The 16,206-nt window shown below is 44.3% G+C and overlaps 1 non-coding gene across 1 annotated transcript; it reads right to left on the reverse strand.

Annotated features, from left to right (window-relative positions):
• Nucleotides 1–14,494: 14,494 nt before the first annotated feature.
• trnad-guc (transfer RNA aspartic acid (anticodon GUC)) lies at nucleotides 14,495–14,566 on the reverse strand. The gene has a single exon. It is a non-coding gene; the product is annotated as a tRNA-Asp (tRNA).
• Between the last annotated feature and the right edge of the window lie 1,640 nt (nucleotides 14,567–16,206).

Raw genomic sequence — 16,206 nt, forward strand, 5'->3', positions numbered from 1 at the left:
AGCAGGTTAAGACCTACAAGTATCTGGGAGTACAGTTAGACAAGAAGCGAGACTGGACAGCCAACACAGATGCCTTGTGCAGGAAGGCACAGAGTAGACTGTACTTCCTTAGAAGGTTGGCGTCATTCAATGTTTGTAGTGAAATGCTGAAGATGTTCTATAGGTCAGTTGTGGAGAGCGCCCTCTTCTTTGTGGTGGCGTGTTGGGGAGGAAGCATTAAGAAGAGGGACGCCTCACATCTTAATAAGCTGGTAAGGAAGGCGGGCTCTGTCGTGGGCAAAGTGCTGGAGAGTTTAACATCGGTAGCTGAGCGAAGGGCGCTGAGTAGGCTACGGTCAATTATGGAAAACTCTGAACATCCTCTACATAGCACCATCCAGAGACAGAGAAGCAGTTTCAGCGACAGGTTACTATCGATGCAATGCTCCTCAGACAGGATGAAGAGATCAATACTCCCCAATGCCATTCGGCTTTACAATTCAACCGCCAGGAGTAAGATATGTTAAAGTGCCGGGGTTAGGACTCAATGTATTTAAGTAAACTACTTGAGAACTTTTTAAAAGCTATTATTAATGCTTTTTGAGAGGGTGATTTTAGATGCATATCATATTTTTACTGAGTTAAGTATTGTATGTAATTAGTTTTGCTACAATAAGTGTATGGGACATTGGAAAAAATGTTGAATTTCCCCATGGGGATGAATAAAATATCTATCTATCTATCTAGTCTGAAAAAAATCATTCTGGTCTCCAGTGAATCTCCTGAGCTCCAGGGTAGACAAGATCAATTGTGTAATAAGGACACACTTCTGTAAAAACACTGACACTGTATTCCAAGCACACTGAGCTGCCAGAGCACAGCACCGGCCAGTGAGGACACAGACCAGTACAACACCCGGCTCTCTACTACAAAGTTCAAAGCTGAAAGTAAATGTATTATCAAAATACATTTCTGTCACCATATGCAACCCTGAGATTAGTTTTCTTGTGGGCATACTGCTGGTTTGTTAGAGCAGTTGGGGAGGGTTTAAACTAATTTGGCAGGGTGAGTGGGAACTGGCGTGAAATCACTCAGGCTGGGACGGATTGTAAAGAAAGCAAAGATAGCGTGCAGTCACACTGTCAGGAAGGGCAGGCAAATGACAGGACATAACTGTAGCCAGCAGGGTGAGTATCAGTGCAGGAGGGATGCAGACTCAGTAAGGGTAGCAAATGCAGTACTGACAGTGTAATATCTCAATGCACAGCGTATAAGAATTGCCCTGTTACAGATTACCATGTATAATGCTGTGGCCATCACCGAATCACGGATGAAGAATATTTGCTGTTGGGAGCTAAATGCCCGAGGTTACATACAACAGAGGGACAGGAATGTAGGCAACGGGGATGGCATGGCTCTGTTTGTAAAGAATAGTTTCAAAGCAGTAGAAAGATGTGACATTGGATCGGAAGATGTTGAATCCTTGTGAGTTGAGTTTAAAAGCTGCAAGTGTAAAAGGACGCTGATGGTGGTTATATACAGGCATCCTAACAGTTGTTTGGATGTGGACCACAGATTACAACAGGAAATAGAAAAGGCATGTCAAACGGGCAATGTTATTGGAGATTTCATGGGAGATTTCAACATCCAGGTCGATTGGGAAAATTAGGTTGGAAATAGATCTCAAGAGAGTGAGTTTGATGAATGCTTATGAGATGGCTTTTTAGAGCGGTTTGTCGTTGAGCCTACAAGGGAATCAGCTATACTGGATTGTGTGTTATTGAATGAACAGGAGACAATTAGGGAACTTAAGGTAAAAGAACCCTTAGGAGGCAGTGATCACAGTATCATTGAGTTCAATTTGAAATTGGATAGGGAGAGAGTACAGTCTGACATAGCAGTGTTTCAGTGGAGTAAAGGTAGTAACAGTGGTATGAGAGAGGAGTTGGCTAAAGTAAATTGGAAGGAGATGCTGGCAGAGATGGCAGCAGAGCAGCAACAGTGAGAGATTCTGGGAAAAACCGGGAAGGTGCAAGATAAATGTATTCCAAAAACTAAGAAATACTCAAATGACAAAATAGTACAACTGTGGCGGACAAGGAAGTCAAAGCTAATGTAAAACGAAAAGGGAGGGCATAAAACAAAGAAAAAAATAGTCAGAATACAGAGGATTGGGAAGCTTCTAACACCTTACAGAGAACAACCTAAAGAGGGAAAAGATGAAGCATGCAAGCAAGCCAGCAAACATTATGAAAGTGGGTAGTTTCAAGTATGTAAAAAAAAAAAGAGACAAGACTGTATATAGGACTGCCAGAAAATGAGGCCAGAGAAATAATAATGGGAAAGGGGGTGCAAGGAGATGTAGATGAACTAAATGAGTAATTTCCTTTAGTGGAAGATACTAGCCGTGTTCCAGATGTTGAAGAGTGTGAGGGATGAGAAGTGAATGCAGTTAATATTATAATGGAAAAGGTGTTCAAAAAGCTGAAAGACTTGAGGGTACATAAGTCACCCAGACCAGGTAAACTGCGCCCCAGGGTACTGAAAGAGGTATTGCAAAAGATTATGGTGCCATTAGTAATGATCCTTTAAAAATCACTGGACTCTGGCATGGTGCTAGGGGATAGAAAATTGCAAACATCACTCCACTCTTTAAGAAAGGAGAAAGGCAGCAAAAAAGAGATTATAGATGAGGCGATGGAGTTTTGGAAACACAGGCCAAGAAAGGACAAGATCAGCAAGGTTTCCGTAAGAGAAAATCTTGCCTGATAAACCTGTTGGAATTCTTTGAGATTCCATACAGGATAGATAAAGGGGATGCACTGGATGCCATATATTTAGACTTTCAAAAGACTTTTGACAAGAGCCACACATGAGGCTGCTTACCAAGTTAATAGCCCATGGTATTACAGGAAAGTTACTGGCGTGGTTAGAGCATTGGCTGATTGGTAGAAGGAAGCAAGTCAACAAGTGGGAATAAAAGGATCCTTTCTGGTTGGCTGCCAGTGAGTAGTGGTGTTTCGCAGGGATCAGTGTTGGGACCACTTCTTTTTATGCTGTATATCAATGATTTAAATGATAGAATATATGGTTTTATTGCAAGTTTGCAGCTGAAACAAAGATTGGTGGAGGGGCAGGTGCTGTTTAGGAAATAGGTAGACTATTTCCTAAATAGAAGTACTTCAACAGTTTAGAAGAACAGCGACAGATTAGGAGAACAGGCAAGAGAAAGACAAATCAAATACAATGTCGGAAAATGCATGATCGTACACTTTGGGAGTAGACAATTTTCTAAAAGGAGAAAAAATCCAAATATCTGAAATGCAAAAAGGACTTGGGAGTCTTTGTGCAGACCACTCTGAAGGATAACTTGCAGGTAGAGTCAGAGATAAGGAAGGCAAAAGCATTCACATCAAGCGGTTAGAATACAAGAGCAGGGATGTGATGCTGAGACTTTATAAGGCATTGGTGAGGCCTCACCTTGAGTATTGTGAAGAGTTTTGGGCTGCTCATCTAAGAAAAGATGTGCTGGGATTGAAGAGGGTCCAGAGGAGGCTCACAAGGATGATTCTGGGAATGAAAGGGTTATTATACGAGGAAAGTTTGATAGCTTTGGGTCTGTACACGCTGGAATTTAGATGGATGAGGGGGGATTTCATTGAAGCCTTTAGAATGTTGAAAGGCCCAGACTGAGTAGATGTGGAAAGAATGTTTCCCACGGTGGAGAGTCTTGGGCTAGAAAGCACAGTCTCAGGATAGAGTGGTGTCCATTTAAAAGAGATGAAGAGATTTATTCAGCCAGCGGTTGCTGAATCTGTTGAATTTAGGCAACTGTGGAGGACAGGTCGTTGGGTGTATTTAAGGCACAGCTTGATAGATTCTCAATTGGACAGGGCAAAGGTTACAGGGAGAAGGCCAGGGAGCGGGACTGAGGAGGGAGAAAAGGACCAGCCATGATTGAATGGTGGAGCAGACTCGATGGGCCAAATGGCCTAATTCTGCTGCTCTGTCTTATGGTCTTACTCAGTAAATCCAAGACCCACAACAGAATCAATGAAAGACCGCACCCAGCAGAGTAACCAAAGAGCCAATGTGCAAACGACAACAACTACGAGAGAGAAAATCATAATAATCATAAAGAAATGAGAAATGAATAGAGAAGATGAGATGCAGAAGTATTGAAAGTGGGTCCATGTATTGTAGGAAACAGTTCAGTGGTGAGTTAAGTGAAGTTAAATGGAGTTATCTCCACTGGTTCTGGTTTAAGGTGACACCAATGAATCTCTTTTTCTGGTAAACGAACAGCCTGTAACTTCCCTTTCAACTTGGAGGCAATTTGATGTGGCAGAACCGACGTGAGGCAGCGGGTCCGTCACTGAGAGTGAGGAAGACCCAAAGTATGGTTGATTTAAACTCCGGGCTGAAATGGAAAAGTCAGTTACAGGCCAAATCAAAGTGGCGGGGACCAAGGCCCAGGTCGTGTCAAAGCGACCGAACCAAATGTTTCAATTTAGGTGCCAGGCCAGCTGGCTGCTTCACTCTGCACCAAAATAAGCATCTATCGACAGACTTTCTTTGAGGATTTCATTTCAAAATGCCATTTTCTTATGTTTATTGTTGGCATGATTTGCTGACACTGGGTGTTTGAAGCTCTTCTTTTAATAGGTTATTTTGGCTTTCTTTGTTTTGAGGTGGCCTGATAGGAATGAACCTCAAAGTTTTAGAATGTATACATGCTTTGATAATAAATGTACTTGGAACTTTGTTTCAAAAACCTGACGGTTGAGGGATAAAATAAGGACAAAAATTTAACAGAACTCAAGACAGCTGCTCTTTTAATTACAGGTGAGGATGCAGAAGAGTGGAAACTGGCAAATATTCTTCCCCTTTTTAAGAACTGTAATAGGGAGAAGAAAGGAAACTATAGCCTGGTGACTCTTATATTCATGATAGGGATATTATTGGAAAAGATTTTTAAGAATAGGATTCATTTTCATCTGAAAAAGCAGAAACACTTTCAGATTAGCAAATATCACTTTGCATAGGCAACGTCAAGTCTGCAAACTTGGTCGAACATTTTAGTGACAAATTCGATTGATGAGAAGTGGGTAGTGGGTACAGGACACAAGGACTTTGGTAAATCTTTCAACAAGAGTCCCCATGGTAGGCTGATCCACAGCACGGAAGCACATGGCTCAAAAGAAATTTGGTAAAATATATTCAAAATGTAGCTTGGTCAGAGAATAGAGAAGGTAATGGTTGAGGGGTGTGATTCTGACTGCAGACCTGTGAACAGTGGGGCCCCACAAGGAATTCTACTCTTTGTGAAATGATTTGGATGAAAATGAAGGAGGGCTGATTTGTTGGTCTGCAGAGACACAGAAATTGATGCAGTTATGGATCGTGAGGAAAGTTGCCAAAGGATTCAGCAGAACACAGACCGGCTGGAAATGTGGGCAGAGAAATGGGAGATAAGTCAGTATACTCTGGGAAGTCAAGTGTCAGAGGTTTTAGAAATATAGAAAAGCTACAACACAATACAGGCCCTTTGGACCACAAAGCTGTGCCAAACATGTCCTTAGCTGATAAATTATGCAGGATTACCCATTGCCCTCTACTTTGCTGAGCTCCATATAGCTGTGCAGGAGTCTCTTAAAAGACCCTATTGTATCCGAATCCCCACCATTGCCGGCAGCCCATTCCACGCACTCACCACTCATTGCATAGAAAAACTTACCCCCGATATCTCCTCTGTACCTACCTACAAGCACCTTAAAACTGTGCCCTTTCGTGCTAGCAATTTCAGCCCTAGGAAAAGCCTCTGACTATCCACACGATCAATGCCCCTCTTCATCTTATACAACTCTATTAGGCACCTCTCATCCTCCGTTGCTTCAAGGAACAAGGCCGAGTTCACTCAACCTACTCTCATAAGGCATGCTCCCCAATCCAGGCAATGTCCTTGTAAATCTTCTCTGTACCCTTTCTGTGGTCTCCACATCCTTCCTGTGGTCAGGTGACCAGAACTGAGCACAGTACACCAAGTGGGGTCTGACTAGGGTCCTATATAACTGCAACATTACCTCTCAGCTCTGAAACCCAATCCCATGATTGCACCGTATGCTTTCTTAACCACAGAGTCAACCTGCGCAGCTTTGAGTTTCCTATGGTCTCTGATCCTCCACACTGCCAAGAGTCTTACAATTAATACTATATTATGTCATCATATTTGACCTACCAAAATGAACCACCTCAAACTCCATCTGCCACTTCTTAGCCTAGCTTTCCATCCTATCAATGTCCCACTGAAACCTCTGATGGCCCTCCACACTATCCGCAACACCTCCAACCTTTGCGTCATCAGCAAACTTACTAACCCATCCCTCCACTTCCTCATCCAGGTTATTTATAAAAATCCACAAAGAGTAGGCAGCCCAGACAGATCCCTGAGGCACACCACTGGTGACCTACTTCCATGCAGAATATAACCCCTCTACAACCACATTCTACCTTCTGTGGGCAAGCCAGTTCTGGATCCACAAAGCAACGTCCCCTTGGATCCTATGCCTCCTTACTTCCTCAATAAGCCTTACATGGGGTACCTTGTCAAATGTCTTGCTGAAATCCATATACACTACATCTACTGCTCTACCATCAATGTGTTTAATCACATCCTCAAAAAATTCAATCAGGCTCATAGGGTACGACCTGTCTTTGACAAAGCTATGCTGAACATTTCTAATCATATTATGCCTCTCCAAATGTTCATAAATCCTGCCTCTCAGGATCTTCACCATCAACTTAAAAACCACTGCAATAAGACTCTGTGGTCTATCATTTCCTGGGCTAACTTTACTCCCTTTCTTGAATAATGGAATAACATTCACAACTCTCCAATCCTCTGGAACCTCTCCCATCCCCATTGATGATGCAAAGATCATCGCCAGATGCTCAGCAATCTCCTCCTTCGCCTCCCACATTTACCTGGGTACATTTTGTCTGGTCCCGATGACTTATTCAACTTGATGCTTTCTAAAAGCTCCTGCACATTCTCTTTCTTAATATCTACATGCACAAGCTTTTCAGTCCACTGTAAGTCATCTCTACAATCACCAAGATCCTTTTCCATAGTGAATACTGAAGCAAAGTACTCATTAAGTACCTCGGCTATCTCCTCTGGTTCCATACACACTTTTCCACCGTCACACTTGATTGGTCCCATTCTCTCAAATCTTATCCTCTTGTTTTTAACATACTTGTAGAATGCCTTGGGGGTTTTCCTTAATCCTGTCTGCTAAAGCCTTCCCATGGCCCTTTCTGGCTCTCCTAGTTTCTTAAGCTACTTCCTGCTAGACTTATAATCTTCTAGATCTCTCTCATTACTTAGCTTTTTGGACCTTTCATAAGCTCTTCTTTCCTCTTGACTAGACTTACAACAGCCTTGGTACACCATGATTCCTGTACCCTACCATACTTTCCCTGTCTCACTGGAACCTACCTATGCAGAACTCCATGCAAATATCCCCAAACACTTGCCACATTTCTTCCATACGTTTCCTTGAGAACATTTGTTCCCAATTTGTGCTTCCAAGTTCCTGCCTGATAGCCTCATATTTCCCCTTACTCCAGTTAAACACTTCTCTAACTTGTCTGTTCCTATCGCTCTCCAATGCTATGGTAAAGGAGATAGAATTGCGATCACCATCTCCAAAATGCTCTCTCACTGAGAGATCTGACTGGATTCATTTCCCAAAACCAGATCAAGTACAGCCTCTCCTCTTGTAGGCTTATATAGTGTCAAGATACCTTCTTGAACACACCTCGCAAACTCCAACGCATCTAAACCCCTCACTCTAGGGACATGCCTGTCAATTTTGGGAAATTAAAATCTCCCTCCACGACAACCCATTATTATTACACCTATCCAGAATCTGTCTCCTTATCTGCTCCTTGATTTCCCTGTCACTCTTGGGTGGTCTACAAAAAAGACCTAATAGATTTATTGACCCTTTCCTGTTCCTATCTTCCACCCGCAGAGACTCCGTAGACAATCCCTCCATGTCTTCCTCCTTTTCTGTAGCAGTGACACTATCTCTGATCATCAGTGCCACGCCCCCACCTCTTTTGCCTCCCTCCCTGCCCTTTCCGAAACATCTAAAGCCTGGCACTTGAAGTAACCATTCCAGCCTCTGACCCATCCAAGTTTCTGTAATGGCTGCAACATTGTAGCTCCAAATACTGATCCCACACTCTGAGCTCATCCGCTTTGTTCATAATACTCATTGCATTAAGATAGACACATCTCAAACCATCGGTCTGAGCGCGTTCCTTCTCTTTCACTTGTCTATCCTCCCTCGCACAGTCTCCAAGCTTTCTCATTTGTAAGCCAACCGCTTCCTCATCTGTCACTTCAGTTTGGTTCCCACCTCCAGCATCCTAGTTTAAACTCTCCCCAACAGCCTTAGCAAACCTCCCCACCAGGATATTGGTCCCCCTGGGATTCAAGTGCAACCCGTCCTTTTTGAACAGGTCACTCCTGCCACAAAAGAGGTCCCAATGATCCAGAGATCTGAAGCCCTGAGCCACACAGTTATCCTCACTCTATTCCTATAATCACCATCACATGGCACAGGCAGTAATCCCGAGATGACTACCTTTGTGGTCCTGCTTCTCAACTCTTTGAATTCCTCACCCTATTGGAGAATCTGGAAGGGTAGTTATGGAGCTGACATGCTCCACCTCAGAATGTGGGAGATCAGGAAGTTGGTCAGTGTCCCCGATAACTTCACATGAGGGAAGTGCACCGAGGTGCAGCTCCTGACTGACCGTGTGAAGGAAATGAAGATGGAGATGGACAGACCGAGAGTTTCCAGGATGCTGAGACCAGAGATTCATGAGTTGGTCACACCTGAGGTCAGGATGCAGACTGTTGTGTGACCATCACGACGGAAAGGGGAAGAGACACACGGTGCAATGTCTCCCTGTGGCCGTGACCCTCAGCAACAAGTACACTCCTTTGGATACCCCTGGGAGGATGACAACCCAGAGACAGCAGCCCGTCAGGTTGGTGGTACTGAGACCCCAGACCGATGCTCCGCGGGAGGAAAGGTCAAGCAGAGCAGTGATGACAGCAGACTCACAGAACAGGGGATGTGCAGGAGATTCTGTGGCAGCAACAGAGATGACACGATGGTGTGTCGCCTCCTGGGTACTGGGGTCAGGTCCGTCTCAGAGGTGCAGGATTTCCTAATGATAAACTTGCCAGTCGAGTCAGTGGTAAGGAAACGAAATGTCGGCATTCATTCTGAGAGGACTACAATACAAAAGCAAGGATGTAAGCATTGGTCCGATCACACTTGGAGTATTGTGAACTGTTTTGGCCCCCTTATCTAAAAAGCTACATCCTCGCATCGGAGACGGTCCAGAGGAAGTTCACAAAAATTATCCTAGCAATAAAAGGGTTAATGCACGAGGATTGTTTGATGGCTCTGAGCCTGTACTCACTGGACTTTATAAGAATGAAGAAAACTCATTGAAACCAATCAAATATTGAAAGGGCTAGAATGGAGTGGGGATGGTGTTTCTGATAGTGGGGCTGTCTAGGACCACAGGGCACAGCCTCACAATACTAGGACATACTGTTAGAACAAAAATAAGGAGCAATTTCCTTAGTTAAGGGCAGTGTATCTGTGCTGCCTATGTCAGGATGTTGTTCATTGACTAGAGCTCAACGTTTAACACCATCATTCCCACAGTCCTGATCAATAAACTACAGAACCTGGTCCCTCTGCAAATGGATCCTCGACTTCCTAACCGGGAGACCACAATCTGTGCGGATTAGTGATAATCCACATAGATTGGACTAATGGAGACGGGCTAACCCCTATTGACATCAATACTTCTGGGGTGGAGAGGGTAAACAGCTTTAAGTTCCTTGGCATCTACATACCCGAGGATCTCACGTGAGGACTGGTGATAATATCTCCCCCTCGCTGATAACCAGCACTGGTGTATCTCAGGTTTATATGCTTAGCCGACTACTCTACTCCCTCTAAACCCATGACTCTGTGACTAAATATAGCTCAAATGCCATCTATAAATATGCTGCATAGAACCATTGTTGGTAGAATCTCCGATGGAGATGGTGGGTCGCATTCGCAAGAATGACGAATCAGCTTACAGAGAGGAGTTGCAGCGGCTAACGGACTGGTGCAGAGCCAACATCCTGTCTCTGAATGTGAACAAAAGAGATGGTTGTTGACTTCAGGAGGGCATGGAGCGACCACTCCCTGCTAAACATTGACAGCTCCTCGGTGGAGATCGTTAAGAGCACCAAATTTATTGGTGTTCACCTGGCGGAGAATCTCACCTGATCCCTCAACACCAGCTCCATAGCAAAGAAAGCCCAGCAGCATCTCTACTTTCTGAGAAGGCTGAAGAAAGTCCATCTCCCAATCCCCATGCTCATCACATTCTACAAGGGTTGTATTGAGAGCATCCTGAGCAGCTGCATCACTGCCTGGTTCGCAAATTGCACCATCTCCAATCGCAAGACCATGCAGCGGATAGTGAGGTCAGCTGAGAAGATCATCGGGGTCTCTCTTCCCGCCATCATGGACATTTACACTACACGCTGCATCCGCAAAGCAAATTGCATTATGAAGGACCCCACGCACCCCTCATACAATCTCTTCTCCCTCCTGCCGTCTGGGAAAAGGCATCAAAGCAGTCGGGCTCTCACGACCAGACTATGTAACAGTTTCTTCCCCCAAGCTATCAGACTCCTCAATACCCAGCACCTGGCCGGACACCTTGCCCTATTGTCCTGTTTATTATTTATTGTAATGCCTGCACTGTTTTTGTGTACTTTATGCAGTCCTGGGTAGGTCTGTAGTCTATTGTAGTTGTGTGTTTTTTTTCTGTGTTGTTTTTTTACGTAGTTCAGTCTAGTTTTTGTAATGTGTCATATAACACCATGGTCCTGAAAAAACGTTGTCTCATTTTTGCTATGTACTGTACCAGCAGTTACGGTCGAAATGACAATAAAAGTGATTTGACTTGATTGGACATACAGGAGTGGGATATACCAGCTAGTTGAGTGGTGTCGCAGCAACAACCTTGTGCTTAATGTCAGTGAGACAAAACAGCTGATTGAAGGAAGGGTAAGACGAGAGAACACGAACCAATCCTCACAGAGGGATCAGAAGTGGACAGAGTGAACAATTTCAAGTTCCTGGGTGTCAGTATCTCTGAGGATCTATTGATGCAGCTACAGTATAAAGAAGGCCAGACAGCTGATATATTTCATCAGGAGTTTGAAGATATTGGGTTTGTCACTTTAAAACACCCAAAAACCACTGTAGATGTATACTAAATATATTATTTATAACATGTTATTTTTGCCTTTGCACTGTATTTATTCTACATAATATACATATTCATACACACACACTGTAATTTATTTATTCTTTCTATATTATCAAGTCCTGCATTGAACTGCTGCTGCTAAATTAACAAATTTCCTGACTCCTGCCGGTGGTAATAAACCTGATTCTGGTTCTGACTCTGAATTCATCCCCACAGACGGATGTGGCCAATTCATTGGGTATATTGAATGTGGAGGTTCTCGATTGTGGGGGGCGGGATAAGAGTGTTTGAGAGGGTTAAGAGATCTGTCATGATCTCTTATTCCTGGCAGAATGGTGCAGCAGACTGGATGGGCCAAATGGCCTAACTCTGCTGCTGTGTCTTTATGGTCCGATGGTCTCGGAGCAACTGCAGGACATTTCAAAGGGAAGGTTGAGCAGCCGGACATCGTGGTGGACGGTGCATGTTGGTTATAGCAACGTAGGGATACGAGGGTTGTGTCCTGTGCAGTGAATTTAGAGAAATAGAAACTAAAAAGTAGTAAGCTCTAAAAAACTAAAAAGTAGACAGGGTGGAGGTTTAAAGAGGATCAGGTGATGGAAGTGGATAAAATTATGTAAGACATACAGAGGTTAGAGAGAAAGAGACAGTTTCCCTTGGTATAGGTTTAAAACTAAAGGGAATAGATTTAATGTGAGATGGAGAAGATTTAAAAGGCAGCTGCAGGCAAAATATTTCACAGAGATTAGCTGGTAGCCCAAATGAGCCACTAGGTCAGGTGTTGGAGGCAGAAACACACAAAGTCTCTGTTGATGAACACTTCCCATGAACCTGTTTCATCCAGACCTGGTTTAACTTCCCGGTGCTGGGTCCATTGTTGTTTTCCATCTGCATTAATGATCTTGATGAGAATGTTGTAAACTGGATCAGCAAGTTTGCAGATGACAGCAAGATTAGGGATGCAGCGGACAGTGAGGAAGGCTAACAAATCTTGACATGGAATGTGGACTAGCTGGTAAAGTGGCAGATGGAATTTAATGCACACAAGTGTGAAGTGTTTTTGAACATAGGTTTAACGAGAGAAATGTGTGGTTTAAAGAGGATCTGAGGAAAACTGTCCTCTCTCCCCAGAACGAGGTTACAATCTGGAACACACTGCCTGTGGGAGTGGTGCAGGCTGGTATTTAAGGACCATCTGGATGAACATTTGAATCACCAGGGCAGGGTAGGAGACAGACCAAGTGCTGAGTTAGTGGAGACAGATTCTCGATAGTCAGTATAGACATGCAGAAACCACTGACTGTGAAAGTTCAGTGGGAACCTGGAACACAAAACTTCAGTATGGACTTACCTAAAACACTCAGAACCCTGGACGAGGGATTGTTATTCAACAAAGGTATTAATGGTCATATAGTAAACCAAACCCCTCAAAAGGTGACCAAGATTCACCCATTCCCCGTGCACCAGTAACAGTACTTTTATATGGGAAACTGGTGAAGTACTCTGGTTAATATTGGGAGAGATGGCGGACAGCTTGGTCACAAAGGAGGGATGCAAATACCTTCTCAGAGGATAAGGGGTTCAGTGGAACAAGCTCACAGCTGAGAATGAAGGTAACAAACCCCACTGCAGTGGAGGACTGCTGTTGCCAGGGTTGTCCAGGATAGAAACAGACCCTCTGGCCCATCACATTTATGCTCCCCATCACGCACAGCTACAATAATCCCACTTTCCTGAATTAGTTTCATATCCGTCCGGGCCTTGCTCACTGAAGTACCTGTGCATCTATCTCTAATAGAGTCAGTGATTTATACAGAACTGAAACTCATCCACGCCGACCAAGTTGTCGACCTGAACTCGTCCCATCCGCCCGCATTAGGCCCGTGTCCCTCTCAACCTTTCCTATCCATGTAACTGTGCAAATATGGTTGAAATATTGTACCTGAGGCAGAGAGCCGGTGCGGTGAGGCGCTGACAGACACTCACTGTTCCGTGGGCAGGAAGAGGAGAGGCCGATTCCCACAGTGGAGCCGAAACCACAACAAGTAGAGACTAACTCCAACATCTCGGACTTTTCGCCCCGTCCCCGCACTGGATCGTTTCAAAGGAAACGACTTCGGTGACGGTATGACGTCTGCGCGTTGTGTAATGTGACAGTGAATCACGTGACTGGGTGGAGCAGAGGGAGCTGTCAATCAGTGGAGCCATTGGAAAACATGCGAGCATTGTAAATAGAATCGGTATGGGGGGATTTCCAGGAACGGCAATAGGCGACGACAAGCAGCCAAACACCTTGATTAGCCTCATTCCCTGCGAGGATGTTTGTGTCACTCCAGTGTACAGTGGGCAAGCGGGGGGCTGGTGTTGAAACTTGTTTAAATTTTTTACAGGGAGCACTGTGTGGAGTGATGACCCAAAGAACATCTGCCTCCTATAGACAGACGATGACAGGATCAGTGAGGACAGCCCGAATTTTCCATGCAATTCAACAGCAGCCACAATCTATGTTTCCCTTTGCAAGACAAAAAGGATGCGGGGAGTGTGGAAGTTACGGCAAGTCGTTAATGTAGGATTTTGGCAAGGAAAGTTTACAGAGAGTGGGCAGACAACACAGACAAGAATGTTCTTTGAGAGCTTAGTGTCCCTGTGCACAGCAGGGAACTGGAGCCATTCTGAGCACCAAAACAAGATGAGGATGCACACGAAGAGTTCCAGGGTGACAGTTAATGTTGTTTACAAACAAGAGAACTGTGCAGATGCTGGAAATCCGAGCAACACCCACAAAATGCTAAAGGAACTTAGCAGACCAGGAAACATCGATGGAAAAGAGTAAACAGTCGACTTTTCGGGCCGGCACCTTTAAACAGGACTGATACTGGTCAGTTAACTTGCTCCTCGGTGGGACTATGCGGGAGTTGATAGCTGACAACAAAGCCCCGGTATAATGTGCTCGGAGTGACGGAATCTATCACTGAGTTTAACAACGAACAGTGATGAGTATAGATCCTCAGGGGACTCTACCGTCCCGGGCTCACAGCAGCCCGAGTTATTCCACCTTCCTTTGCCTAATGAATTGATCGTTTAAACACAAGTTCTTTGTCTTTTTAAGACGATATTCAAGCAGAAGAATGCCTCAAAAGTTTTGCATCTCCCCGTCGGGGAATTGAACCCCGGTCTCCCGCGTGACAGGCGGGGATACTAACCACTATACTAACGAGGAATTGGTAGTATTACCCCATGTCGTGCATATATATAAGTACAAGAGGGCTAATAGATTTGTCTTGATGTTTGTTTACTGTAATACTGGAGCCTTTCACTCGTGTCCTTCCCATAACACTGTCTCAGTTTTTTCGCTATTTCGCTATTATCGCCATTTCTCCAGCGATATACTCGCCTTTTTGTGTTTAAGCATTAGTGAAAGGAAGTGTTCTTATTCAAGCACAACGTGTTGTTGGAAAGATCATTTTTAATCACAGTGTGTATATATATATATATCAGATTTTGTTATGGTTCAGGAGGGAAACGATTTGTAGCTCATCGAATCCACTTCAACCAAACACTTCACTGAAAACTGGCTGTTGTGTATCTCCGGGCTGTCGGAGAACGGCGACCTCAGCTGGACATATCAGGAACTGCAGCAGACTGAGGCATCAGAGTCACCAGAGTTTGAAAGCAGTCCCAGCCACTATCATACACCACTGGAGACGGTTCAGCACCCGAGTCCCCTGCAGAATAATAGAACGATGGTGATATAATGCTGAACATAGCTGTCTTCCAGGCAACTGACGCAGGTTCGATTTCCGACGATCGTAGTTAGTAGACTTTTGATCTTCTTCCATCGAAACGATCAGATGTAAACCACTCACAGAATCCGATCCGTGCAGACTCCTAGCGTCCGGGTGGTCAAACCCTGTCAACTCGAGTACGAACTCACGAAATTATTTAAATAGATGAGTGGGTGTAATATTACTATTCACCCTAGGCTGGCCGGTGGATCACGGATGGATTTGCTGTCCCTCACATTTTCCCCGGTGAACCGATCAGTACAGCTCCCTGTTCTCACTCTAATTCAGATTCCCACAACAAACCAGGACACATCAAAACATGTCGGATGATGTGTTCACACTGAGTGTGTCATGTTACGTACGCGTGACACGTGACAGTGGTACCCTTGTCACGTGACTGGGGTTGAAGCTATACTGGACTTGAGGTAATGGTCTTGTGATGGTGGAGTGACGTCATTTTCCCGCCAGTAGAGATCATGTAACAGTTTTTTTTAACAGGGTATAAGAGGAGGACCCCTCCCTGTGGGGTGGGGCAGTTCGTGGCTGGATTTGCCATGTTGACTTCATGCCACTGCGTGATTTAATGTTATGACGCAGTTTAGTGGAAAGATGAAGTTCTATCAAATGCCTAAAGTTTAAAAAGGTCATTGCCAGCAGTTTCTTACAATACTGCTAGTTGAGAATCAGTGGAGAGTGAAGATCGGAGTTCGGGAGTTAAAGATCAAGCAGAATCGATTTCGACGGTGAAACGGGTTCAACCTTGTTTGATCCTTATTTGGAAGGAATTTGTTGACTGTTCTCGTGTTAATCTCTGCGAAATAGCAGAAAGGATTGAGGACAGTGTTGTAAAGGAAAGGTCAGTGCCTTTCAGCCGTTTCGTTTCGTAAGTTCTTCATGGGAAAAGTTCAATCTTGGAAACTGAATCAACACGACGTGAACGAGAATATAAATCGTCTTAAAAAGTCTCTCCTTTAAATGGACAGTGAGCATTTTGAACTTTTGGCAATACTACATTGAAGAACTGTTTTTTTTTAACATCGTTTTAAGGACTGTAAGCTTCATTGCTTTAGGAACT

Source organism: Hemitrygon akajei, chromosome 28, assembly GCF_048418815.1.
Source record: "Hemitrygon akajei chromosome 28, sHemAka1.3, whole genome shotgun sequence".
In the NCBI taxonomy this organism is placed as follows: domain Eukaryota; kingdom Metazoa; phylum Chordata; class Chondrichthyes; order Myliobatiformes; family Dasyatidae; genus Hemitrygon; species Hemitrygon akajei.